This window comes from Cervus canadensis, chromosome 23, assembly GCF_019320065.1.
Source record: "Cervus canadensis isolate Bull #8, Minnesota chromosome 23, ASM1932006v1, whole genome shotgun sequence".
Classification (NCBI taxonomy): Eukaryota; Metazoa; Chordata; class Mammalia; order Artiodactyla; family Cervidae; genus Cervus; species Cervus canadensis.
Window position 1 is genome coordinate 49,077,027 of NC_057408.1, and position 12,611 is coordinate 49,089,637.

The window sequence follows — 12,611 nt, forward strand, 5'->3', positions numbered from 1 at the left end:
ACAGGGCCGGCACCTGTTTTCCTTTCTGTGGAGCCAGCGAGCTGGTTCCAGGGTACAGTACCAGGTGGTGTCAAAGGCTGCTGCCGGGCCCCTCGGTTTCTGAGGGCTGTTGACGCAAGGTGGAGTCCATGTGATGTAGGCTGGTTCCCGCCCTATTTTTCTGATAGCTGTAAACGAGAGAAGCACTGTGGGTGGACCCCTTTGCCCAGAGCTTGGGAGTGGCATCTTTTTGGAGATGAGGCTTTGTGCATTGTGGGAAGAGCTGTGCTTGACCCTCTGGTGGAATGACACGTTCAGTCAGTGGAGAGAACACATTACAAAGACAAGATATTGTAGTGAAACATCACATACAACTGGTACCAAAGAAGAAAGGAAGGAAGAATTTATGGACTGTTACACAACTTGAGAAGGAAATGGCAACCTACTCCAGTACTCTTGCCTGGAAAATTCCATGCATGGAGGAGCCTGGTAGGCTACAGTCCATGGGATTGCAAAGAGTCAGACACGACTGAGCGACTTCACAAACAACTTGAAGTCTTCCCTGGTAGCTCAGCTGGTAGAGAATCCGCCTGTCATGCAGGAGACCCCGATTAGATCCCTGGGTTGGGAAGATCCTCTGGAGGAGGCATGACAACCCACTCCAGTATTCTTGTCTGGAGAATCCCCCTGGACAGAGGAGCCTGGTGGGCTCCGGTCCATGGGGTTGCAAAGAGTCAGACACAACTCAGCGCTGGCAACTAAGCATGCACAGCACACATCTTGAGGCTTATGGCTCTTCAGCCAAACCCTCATCTCATCCTGAGACCTAGCAGACACGGGAAGGGCCCGAAACCCGCCCCAGACCTTGCTTTGAAGGCCAGAAAGTGCCTTGAAATAGCCCCCATTTCCTATAGGGATTCACATGATCCATGGATTTGTGAGGGATCCAGCTACTTGGATTTTTCTGCTTTTAGTCCCTCTGGGAGTAATAAATATTCTACTTCAATTAAAGACGCCTCAGACCATTTCACCAGATTCAGAGCCCTTTCTTAGCCTAAACTTCTTTTTCCTACCTTAGTTTCCCATTGTCTTATAGTTCAGCTGATTCTATGTAAGCTACTTGAAATTCTTATTACAAAGGGATGAACCACAAGTCAAGAATAAATTAGGAGTTTTCAAGAATAAGACAGGAGTTTTTTTGTGGGTACCCTTCCAGGATAAGATTTCAGACAATTCTAGGGTAAGTTTCTTCAAATTATTTATAGATTTTTTTTTAAGTTTGTTAGGTTTATTTTCATTTCATTTATTTATTTTTGGCTGCACTGGGTCTCTGTTGCTGTGCATGGGCTTTCTCTACCTGTTGTGAGCGGGGACTACTGTTTGTTGCGGGACAAGGGCTTCTCACTGCGGTGGCTTCTCTTGTTGTGGAACACAGGCTCTAGGGCCCGCGGGCTTCGGTAGTTGCAGCTCACAGCCCCAGTAATTGTTGCTCACAGGCTCTGGAGCACAGGCTTGTAGTTGTGAGGCACAGGCTTAACTGATACATGGTATGTGGAATCTTCCCAGACTAGGGATTGAACACAGGTACTTTGAATCAGCAGGTGGATTCTTATCCACTGTGCCACCAAGGAAGTCCCTATTTGTAGATTTTATGATGGAGGATTTGGGGAGTGGAACCAGGGCTTAGGGACTTTAGGAAATTGGGAGGGGTGTAACTTTCCTTTAGGAACAAATACAAGTCATGAATCCAAGTCTTTTCTGAGCTTGCTTAGGCTCTGGTCTCAGGTTGAAATCCCAGCTCCTTCACTTAGTAACCTATAAAGTTGAACAAGTGGCTGAACCCCTCTGTACCTTAGTTGCACCCCCCTCCACCCCGTGAATACACTGGTCACATCCATGGAGGACCATGAACATTAATGAGATCATGTACGTGACTGCACCAGGCCCAACACACAGAGGGTTAACAAACATTCTTCCCCTTCTCCTCTCTGACTTAAAGCAACTCTCTCTTTATCTGCACCAGGGCTTTTTCTTTGAAACATACTAGAGAATCAGGCCAGAAAACAAACAGCATGTACATATGTTGCCACCCAATGGAAAGAACATTCTGTTCGTTGGTTGTTGAGCATGGAGCTAATGCAGAGTTTAAGAGAACAGTTTTCAGAGCACTTGGTCTGGATTCAAATTCCAACTCCATTTATAATCTCTGGGCCACAGGCCAATTACTAAATTCTCTAGGCCTCAGTTTCTTCATCTATAAAGTGGGGGTAGGACTAGCAACAACATATATGGTTGTAAAATCAAATGAAATAATCCAAGTAAAGTGCTTTATTTAGTGCTTGGCATATAGTAAACTCTCACTGTTGGCTGCGAGTGTTACTTATGACATCATATTATTGTTATGATTATTGTTTATTTGTTATAATAATCATCACCATTACCGAGATTGATAGCAACAAGAGATTTATTCAATTCCTAAAATCTTAAACTTTGTCTTTTTTTCTTTTTAAAATTTTATTGAAGTAGAGTTGCTTTACAATATTGTTAGTTTCTGCCTTATAGCAAAGTGAATCAGCTACACATATACAGATATCCCCTCTTTTTTGGATTTTTTTTCCCATTTTTTCCCATCTTTCCCATGTCATCACAGAACATTTAAACTTACTGTCTTAATATTTATTCATACTAGTAGTAGTATTGATGATGATTTTCCCCTCTTTACCTCCTGTAGGTCATTGGCTGTGGTAAAACTATGTGCTATTTAATTGGGAGCAGGCCTGTGCTAGGTACTATCCAAACCCTGAATCTGCATAACAACCTACGAATTCACGTATTTTTATTTTCTCCTTTCTACAGCCCAGAGAAAAGGTTTAATGATCATACTGCATGTGGCAGATGTGAAAATTCCTAAAACTATTGGGCTGCTGGGGCCACAAGCCTTAGACGAACGATGATCCCTAAAATTCCCTTCCAATTACAACATCTGTGATTCTCATCTGATCATAGTTTCGCTTTATTACCATCTCATGTATATGTGAAAATATCATACTGGATTGAGTTTAATGTATAAGCTATTGTGACTTTCATAAACATTTTGCTCTAGCAAATTCTGTGTGAGTAAGCTCATTTCAGTCAGTGTGTCTCCTACCTTTGCTCCCAAAGCCTCCAGAAAACTCTTCCTCCAGCTCACGTACCTCCCCTTTCTCATACCCTTCCTGCCTTTCCAACTTCTTCTTCCACCAACAGTCCACACAACCTCCATACCTACTCCCAGATCTGTCTGAGAATCTGGCTAAGGCTAAGTCTCTGAACCTTGAAAACTGAAGTGAAAGTGTTAGTCACTCAGTCGTGTCCAAATCTTTGTGCTGCCATGGGCTGTAGCCTGCCAGGCTCCTCTGTCCATGGCATTCTCCAGGGAGGAATACTGGAGTATTCCCTTCTCCAGGGGATCTTCCCAACCCAGGGACTGAACCTGTGTCTCCTGCATTGCAGGCGGGTTCTTTACCATCTGAGCCATCAGGGAAGCCCTCTCTGAGCCTCAAGACCCAAGTCCAACTAACACCGCTCTGAATCCAAAGACACCTCAGAAGGACTGAAAAGAACTCTATGAATGCTCTTCTCCTTCCCACATAGATCCATACCCTGATTATTACTTCCCTGAGAACAGGGATTCTTTTGAATTATCTGGGAATCTTGTTAAGTGCAAATTCTATGAAATGCAGATTCTGATTGTGGTTCTGAGGTGGGGCCTGAGAGTCTGCATTTCTACAAGCTCCCGGAGATGCTGCTGGACCCTGACCACACACCTTATGTCAATCATGCCTTTCAACGTCCCTTCAAGGAAAGCATACTGTCCATGTCTTACAGATGAGAAATGGGAGGTGAAGAGAAGGACCCACCGTCCCAGAGCAAGTGAGTAGCAGAGGAGGGATCTGAAACTAGCCAGACCTTTCTGACTTCATATAACAAAAAAGAAAAATGAAAGACAAGAAAAATAGATAAATATATGTATGTGTGTATACATGTGTGTGTGTACATGTGTAATGATACTGAAGATATTTCATTTCAGTAACATGAACACCCATAAACGGCAGGAGAAAACTTTAGAACCCTGCACATGGTTAGCACATAATAAACATTATGCCTGTAGGTGTGAGCAGGAACATTTGAGGGCCTGTTACATGAGAGGCCTGTTGCTTCTATTAAGAGCAGACCCCAGACAGGCCTTTCCAGAGTTGTTCCTTGGAGTTCTACACTTTACTTATGTCACTGATTAAACTTACTGACTCTAACACCTTTTCCCCTCTGGCAACCCAGTCCCATAGAGAACCTCAGAAAAACAGGCATTTCAGAATTAATTTGAATTATGAAAATAGGGTTTCCCTGATGGCTCAGTGGGTAAAGAATTCGCTTGCAATCCAGGAGACACAGGTTCGATCCCTGGGTTGGGAAGATCCCCTGGTGAAGGAAATGGCTACCCACTCCAGCTTTCTTGCCTGAAGAATCCCATGAACAGAGGAGCCTGGCAGGCTACAGTCCATGGGGTCACAAAAGAGTCGGACATGACTTAGCAACTGAGCGCGCATGAAAGCAAGAGTATGAATAATGGGGATCATGAATGGTGAGTCACCGATGTCTCACGGAGTAGGAGCAGGATGTCATAGAGTCAGCGAGAAAGGGACGCAGCCTTCACAGCTCTGAGGAGGAGAACATTTTAGCTGCCATAACTTAGTCTGGTGCTGGAGGCCTTTGGGGGCCCAATGACCTAGCTGGAATATGTGTGTAGGTTGGAAGGGAGGAACAGGAAGACACAATTAAACAGAACACTCAGTAGATAAAGCAGTGAATACAGCAAAAGATTGCCAGTGGGCAGCTGTCTAGAGGCCACAGGAGCCCAAGGGAGCAGGAATAATGAGGTTGGGAGGGAATGGTGTCCCAGACAAAGGCCCAGGGAATGGGGGAGTGAACAGAGGGTGTTCTCAGTGGGGAGAGGAGAGGGCAGGGGGACTCCCTGCCCAGGAGACAGAGCAGAGAAACGAGGTTGGTTGCCTTGCCAGGCAGAGGGCTGGTTACCTCGGGGTCTTTCCAAGCCAGGCCAAGAGTGTGGTCGCCATACAGTAGCGGAGAGGCTTAGGGAAGGCAGCAGACAGGGTGATGAGTAGTAAACGGGGCATCTACAGTCAGGAGAAGTAGCTTTGGATCCTGGCTTCACCATTTGGGAGCTCAAATCTGATGCTCTGTGACAGCCTGGAGGGGTAGGATGGGGTAGGAGGTGGGAGGAAGATTCAAGAGGGAGGGGACATATGTATACCTATGACTGGTTTATGCTGATATATGGCAGAAACCAACATAATATTGTAAAGCAATTATCCTTCAATTAAAATATATATTTTTTTAATGGAAAGAATCACACCTCTGTGAACCTTAGACACTTTTTTTTGGCAGCACCGCTCTTCTGTCTTTTGCATTGGCAGGCAGGTTCTTAATCACTAGCGCCACCTGGGAAGCCCATCTTTCTGTTGGCCTTGGTTAAAAATATTGCTATTGTTCAGTTGCCCAATCATGTCCAACTCTTTGTGACCCCATGGACTGCAGCATGTCAGGCTTCCCTGTCCCTCGCCATCTCCTAAAGTTTGCCCAAGTTCATTTTCATTGCATCAGTGATGCCACCCAGCCATCTCATCTTCTGATGCCCTCTTCTCTTTCTGCCCTCAATCTTTCCCAGCATCAGGGACTTTTCCAATGAGTCGGCTGTTTGCATCAAATGACCAAAATACTGGAGCTTTAGCTTCAGCATCAGTCGTTCCAACGAGTATTCAGGGTTGATTTCTCTTAAGATTGACTGGTTTGATCTCTTTGCTATCCAGGGGACTTTTAGGAGTCTTCTCCAGCACCACAGTTCAAAGGCATTATTAAAAATAATGATGGCTGAAAGTACTAAGTGAAGGGGATGCTAAAGGCGCAGAGGAGGGTGGGGTGACAGACAGCTGGCCTCCTGCCTGCTAAGACCCACAGGTCATTTTCAATGTGACAACTCACATCCTGCTCCCAGAGCTGAGCTGGAGACCCCCAGTTAGGGTCCCCAGGTCCAGTGTACTCCCAAGGGTGAGGGTGGGGAGAGGAGGTGGCAAGCTCTCCAGCGACAAGATTGGCCCAGGGCCTTCCTGGGTCCCGTCTGTACCAGAGAGGAAGGAACCAAGCCCATAGAGGCCTGAAGAGCTAGAGACATCAGACCCCTCTCCCCGAACCCCTGCCCCGGGTCTTCCAGAGCGGCCAGATAGGAGCAAGGCCAGGCACAGCAAACGGCCACTGCAGGAAGGACACGTCTTTTCTTTGTGGGACCCAAGCCAGGGGTTCAAGTGAAGGATATCCAGCTGTCTTTTTAGCTAATGGATTAGATGAACAAATACCACAAGGCCTCTCAGAACAACGGGCCTAAGAAAGGGCCCGGCCAGCAGAGATGGGAGTTTGTGGTTTCTGCTCCTAAAACACAAGGCCGAAAGGCCACCTGGATGGGAGTTCTGTGGCCAGGCTGGGAGTGACCTACTCCTTCCGGGTGGATTTCAAAGGCTGCTCTGGCCTCCAGGCTCAGAGCACTGTGAAACTTCAATGATTCATTATTCAGTACAGGGCAGATCCTATTTAGAAAACAAACATTTCCTGCATATCCATCCAAGCGGTTTGCATAATTACACTACCTACCATCACAGTGACCCTGTCATTTAGATATTTTTAATCCCCATTTTTACAAATGATGACATTAGGGCTCAGGGAATCTGCTCCAAATTCCAGGATTCATTCCCCAATCTCTCCCTAACCCAGCCCACCATTTTTTTTTCCAAAGACGCCACAGTCAAAGCTTTCTTCCTTCCCATTTTTTTTCATTGCCACAGGCAACATTTGGGAACTGGTACTCAGAGTCTCTGCTGCTGAGTTTGCCCGTCAGAACACACCTAACCTCTTTAGACTGTCCTCTGAGTTATTCCCAAGGAGAGCTATTACTACTTTAACCACAACTACTACTAAACATGGCTTTTATTCACTGAGCATCTACTATGAGCTCAGCACATGAGTTTATATATATATATATATGTGATCTTATTTATTTCTACGTTGTTGTTGTTTTGTTATTTAAACTAAGTCGTGTCCAACCCTGTTGCGACCTCACAGACTGCAGCCCACCGGGCTTCTCTGTCCATGGGATTTCCCAGGCAAGAATAATAGAGTGGGCTGCCATTTCTTTCTCCAAGGGATCTTCCCAACCCAAGGATTGAACCCACGTCTCCTGCTTGGCAGGCGGCTTCTTTACCACTGAGCCACCTGGGAAGCCCCATTTATTTCTATAATTATACTTATTTTATATGTTAGAATACTGAAGCACAGAAAGATAAATCCATTTGCTCAACATCACAGGGGTAGTAAGTTGTGAAAGTGGGATTTGAACTTTGAATCCAGAGTACACAATTTTCAGCACTGGACTTGATATACACACATACACACCCTAATCTGTCCTCCCTGTTTCCTTAATCATTTTGCAAATACTCACTAATAACAGGAGCCTGACATTTTGGAAACAATCAAAACAGGGAGGAAACACATGACAAACTTTTCCCAGGACTCTTCTACGGGAAATAGTGTTACCATCTACCCAGTTGCTCCAGCCAGATATCCAAGTCCTCCGTATTCAGTGTATTTTCATATATCTGTATATATTCTGATCATTAAGAAGCAGGGTCTTATTTAAACTAACCAGCAATTATTCTGTGCAACAGAATTTGAGTCCATTAAAATGGTGATTATTCTTCCTGAGCTCTGAACTATAGATATTAGTCCCTATTCAGTTTTCAGCCATGAAACTCATTATATACGTCATGAGAAATCTTAATTGTCTGCTGACAAGGGCCATCCCTCCTCTGAACAAGTGAGCTACCCAGCCTAAAATAAATAGAAACTTTTATGACTAGCCACATTGTTTTCACTTCTAAACAAACCTCCAGGAAAGAACCGCCCATTACCCGACATGTTTGTCCATTGTAAATGGCCATCATTAAAACCAACAAAGTTTAAACCTTTCCAGTGTTTGGAGTTCAGAATTTGAGGAGCTGGGCTGGGGGTTGAAGGAGGAGGTGGCATCCTTTAAAAGAGTAACTTTTAAGTTTAAAGGAGAAACTTCCCTGGTGGTCCAGTGGCTAAGACTCTGCACTCCCAATGCATAGGGCCTGGGTTCTATTCCTGTTTGGGGAAGACCACACATGCCATGGGGCAACTAAGCCCATTTGCTACAACTACTGAGCCCGCAATCTAGAGCCCATGCTCCAAAACAAGAGAAGCCCCCATCAATGAGAAGCCCAAGCACTACAACTAAAGAGTAGCCCCTACTCGCCACAACTCGAGAGCCCTCTTGCAGCAATGAAGATCCAGTTCAGCCAAAAAAATTAACAAAAATGAATTAGCAAAAAAAAAAAGTTAAAAGAGTATGAAAGGAAACTCCATCTAATCTAAGAATACTTTCCTAACCCTTTAAGGATCCATGTACGCCTTAGTGAGAAGAGTAGAATGCAAAAAAAAAAAAACCACTATTATCCTAAAATTTACCAGCATTACATTTTCACACAATGAAAACAGATGGAAAATCTGGCTCACCCCATCACAACTCAGATCCCCAGCTTGGCCAATTGGAGGTGCATTCCTGGGGTCCATGTGGTCTCCGTGGTGCGGATGGAGGCCAGCAGTGTCCACCTAAGAGCAGCGCTCACTCCACAGCCCCTCTGAAATCCCCAAGACTCACCCTCCACATCCTTTACAAACTGCAGAGCTTGATAAAAAAAGGACACTGTCTGACTCTCTAGTACCCTACTGCCAGCCCCACCGTGTTTACTTTTATCCATATTGTAAATATTCCCTTGACTTAGCCAAGTCCTTTCATTTTTAAGTGTTTGGAGCCAGGCAGCCTTCCGGTGTCAAAGACCTGAAGTGCTAGAAGAAGCTCCCAGCTTCCACTGAAACAAGCGTGGTCACGGTCTGATTTTGAAAAGCTCTTTGGCTCAGCGCTCAAGAAGCCCTCGGAGCCGAGGAGAATAGAGCTGCCAAATGGGATAAGAACAGTAGCTGTTCTGTGCTCCGCGACACCGCTGTTTGCTCTGTGGTTCGACGTGCCCATGAAATGGTCCTGGCCACCCAGAGTAACAAGAGTGGCTGGCCTTCAGGTGTGCACAAACCGGGGCTGCTCAGGAAGTATAGAAAGCCTTTTTCTCTGAAAGCAATGTCTTAAAGTATTCATCAAAAGACCACTATGAGTTCTTTCAACTGCACAAAGCCATTTTCACCTTAAGGAGATGTTCATGCTAACAGGGAAAGAGATGTTGTTCTATTAAATCTGTTATAAAATACTTGACTCTAACTTTTTTAAGCAAGTAAGTATAAGGGGCAATCTCAAAGACCCATGGCCAGGACTTCCCTGGTGGTCCAGTGGTTAAGACTTCACCTTCCAATGCAGGGCCCTCGTGGGGTTGCCATGATCCCACATGCCTCATGGCCAAAAGACCAAAACATAAAACAGAAGCAATATTGTAACAAATTCAATAAAGGCTTTAAAAATGGTCCACATTAAAAAAAATGTTAAAAAAAATAGCCATCTTCAAGAGGTGACAAGCACTCTAACCACAAATAATCAAAAGATCAGCAGGTTTTCCAGATATTAACATTTCTATCCTTTTCTTAATGCTTGTTTTTTTAGCTCAAGGTCTCTGTGTGTGATGTTCTATTAGCATATCGAAACAGAGTCCTTTGTTTTCTAACTTGCAGTGATGAGTTCTGCATTTTCATTCTTTCTGTAAGGGAGATATTTTGAGGATGGCACAGTGGAAAGAGGAAGGGTTTTCCAAACAGAAGGATGTTGTTACCTCTTGTTCACGTTTGACCATTTCATTCTTTGTTGCCTGGGCAAGTTAATTTCACCCCTCTGACTCCTTGTTGTTTTTCAGTGGCTAAGTCGTCCGACCCTGACACCCCCTGCACTGTAGCCTGCCAGGCTTCTCTGTCCTCCACAATCTCCCACTATCTATTTTTCTACAAACTGAAGTCCCAGGTTTGCACCGGTAGTAAAAACAAAACATAGCAGGGGCTGCCATGCAATAGGAGCCCCGACATTTTTCTAAACCTTTCCTGTGGTAAGCATCTCCAATAAGGAGTCACACCTAGTTCCCATTCTCCCCCAAACCCACGTGCCTCTGACAGGCGAACCTGGTTCAAGTGAGGCCCGAGGACTCAGGGAGATGCAGGTCAGGCCCCGCATTGCAGACATGCCTTCTGTTATTCCCAAATTCTTCTCATTTTTTAATGCCTTCTGTCCTTTCCCCTAGGTCAAAGGAAAGGGTATGATGGTTACAATAAAAAGCAGACACTTTGATTGGCCGGCCGGATGGCCCCTCTGCATCCTGAGAAATGACGTAAGCGCTGGGAAGAAATTCCTCCGCCAGCATTCTTACCTTTCCTGGCTGAGACCTGGGTTCGTCATCACAACTAATGACCCAACTTTTATGGGATTGTAAAATGCAAGATCTGAAAACAAACAAACTTCCCTGTGTTCCTGCTCCCCTCAAATTGTCATGATTAAAAAGAGATCATTGGTTTTAAGTTACATCTTCCCTGTATCCTATCCAGCCCTCTAGGGTTAGCATTCATATTTTGTAGACTTTGAGGTCCGACCTATTGACCCAGGTCCTGGAGTGCCCACGTCAAGCCGGAAGGGCCACCCGTCCCCCTGGCTTTGCAATCAGGCGGCTGACAGCCACCCAGCCAGCCACCCGTCAAAGTCCCTGCTGGCGACTGTCTCCCAGCAAGCAGCCTCCCTTCCCCCACTTTCCCAAACATCTTGGGCATCCCAAACAATCACAATTACACTCAGGTTGTTCAAACAAACAGCAGCCAGCAGCGCAATTCCCCAGCCCAGAGCCCCAGCGGAGGGATTCCCTTGAGTCCACTCTCACCGCCTCCTCCCCAACCCCAAGCCACTTTCAGGCAAGACAATGGCTGTGCGTTTGCAGTGGGTAGTTTTGCGCATCTAAATGTTTGCAGACACTTGGTTAAGTGTCCCTGGGCCAAGCTTCCAAAGGACAATACGCCCACGTTGAGTTTGTTTAAGCAGCGGATAATCCCAGCTAAGAGGCGGTTACCTTCCCTCTTCAAAAGCCAAGAATGCAAGACAGAGGCTAGGAGGGATGCTGCAGAAGGTTTGGGACAAATTCCACCGGATCAGGGAGTATCTGAGTCCCTCTCTTTACTCCCATTTTCTCTTCAAAGCCTGGACCTACGCTACAGAGAACGTGAAATTAGGGAGTTGGTAGGATTTTTTAAGTATTTGCCAAATAGACAACTGGAACTGGGAAGGGGGCTCCCCCGCCCCACACACACCACGTGGCATGTGGGATCTTAGCTCCCCCGACCAGGGATCAAACTCACATCCCCTGCACTGAACTGCCAAGGAAGTCCTGGGAAGTGTGCAACTTTCAATTCTGCAGCTGGGCTGGACCTAGGCGATCCACAGGTCCCTGTAGAAAGACTTACTATACCTCCCACTGTGCAGCCTAGGATTTCTCATGAAATGATTTCTCATTTTTCATGAATGATTTCTCATTCTCAATGTCCAATGCCTTGCGTTTCTGGTTGACAGGTTGAAAAGAAAAAGAACCTATCATTCTAACCTCCAAGTCTCTCCAGGACATTTATACAAGGGCTGTCCCAAACCTGTAAGGACCAACTGACAGACAGCTTGATGGGTACCATTGATAATTCATTTACTTACCCAACAAATATTTCTAGATTGTCTACTTAGACCGAATCCAGAATAGTACCGGGTAGGCAACAAAGGTGAAGCCTAGACTCTCACATGTGATAAAAGTGATATCTTAAGAGAGGAACAAACAAGGACACTGGGAGTTTATAGAAGAGATCACTTTGGCTGAGTGGAGGTAAATGGATCAGAGAAACTTCTTCAGGAAGGAGCCCTTTGGGTCAGTCTTTGAAGGCTTTGATCTGCTAGTAAGGACAGTTTTGTTTTTGTCTTTTTAATCTGTATGCCTTTTATTTCCTTCTCTTGCTTTATTGCACTGAGTAGATCTTCCAGCATGAATGAGTAGTCACAGCAGACATCTTTACCTTGTTTCTGATTTTAGAGGGAAAATATTCATTCTTTCATTGTCAAGTACGGGCTTCCCTTGTGGCTTAGCTAGTAAAGAATCTGCCTGCAATGTGGGCAACCAGGGTTCAATCCTTGGGTTGGGAAGATTCCCTGGAGAAGCGAAAGGCTACCCACTCCAGTATTCTGGCCTAGAGAATTCCATGGACTGTATAGCCCATGGGGTTGCAAAGAGTCGGACATGACTGAGCAACTTCCACTTTCACTATCAAATATAATGTCAGCTGGAGAGGTGTTTATAGATGTTCTTTATCAAGTTAAGGAGGTTCTCCTCTGTTGCTGGTTTGCTGAACAATTTTTATCATGAATGCAGAGAGACTTACCTGGTGGTCCAATGGCTAAAACTTGGTGCTCCCAAAGCAAGGGGCCCAGGTTCAATCCCTGGTCAGGGAACCACATGCCGCAACTGAGAGTTCACATGCTGCAACCAAGACCC

General features: G+C 45.4%; 1 long non-coding RNA gene across 1 annotated transcript; it reads left to right on the forward strand.

The window, feature by feature from the left end:
* Window positions 1-323: 323 nt before the first annotated feature.
* Window positions 324-10,564, forward strand: LOC122425514. Its single transcript, XR_006264889.1, has 3 exons — window positions 324-468; window positions 3,702-3,891; window positions 10,341-10,564. It is a non-coding gene; the product is annotated as an uncharacterized LOC122425514 (long non-coding RNA).
* The last annotated feature ends 2,047 nt before the right edge of the window (window positions 10,565-12,611 follow it).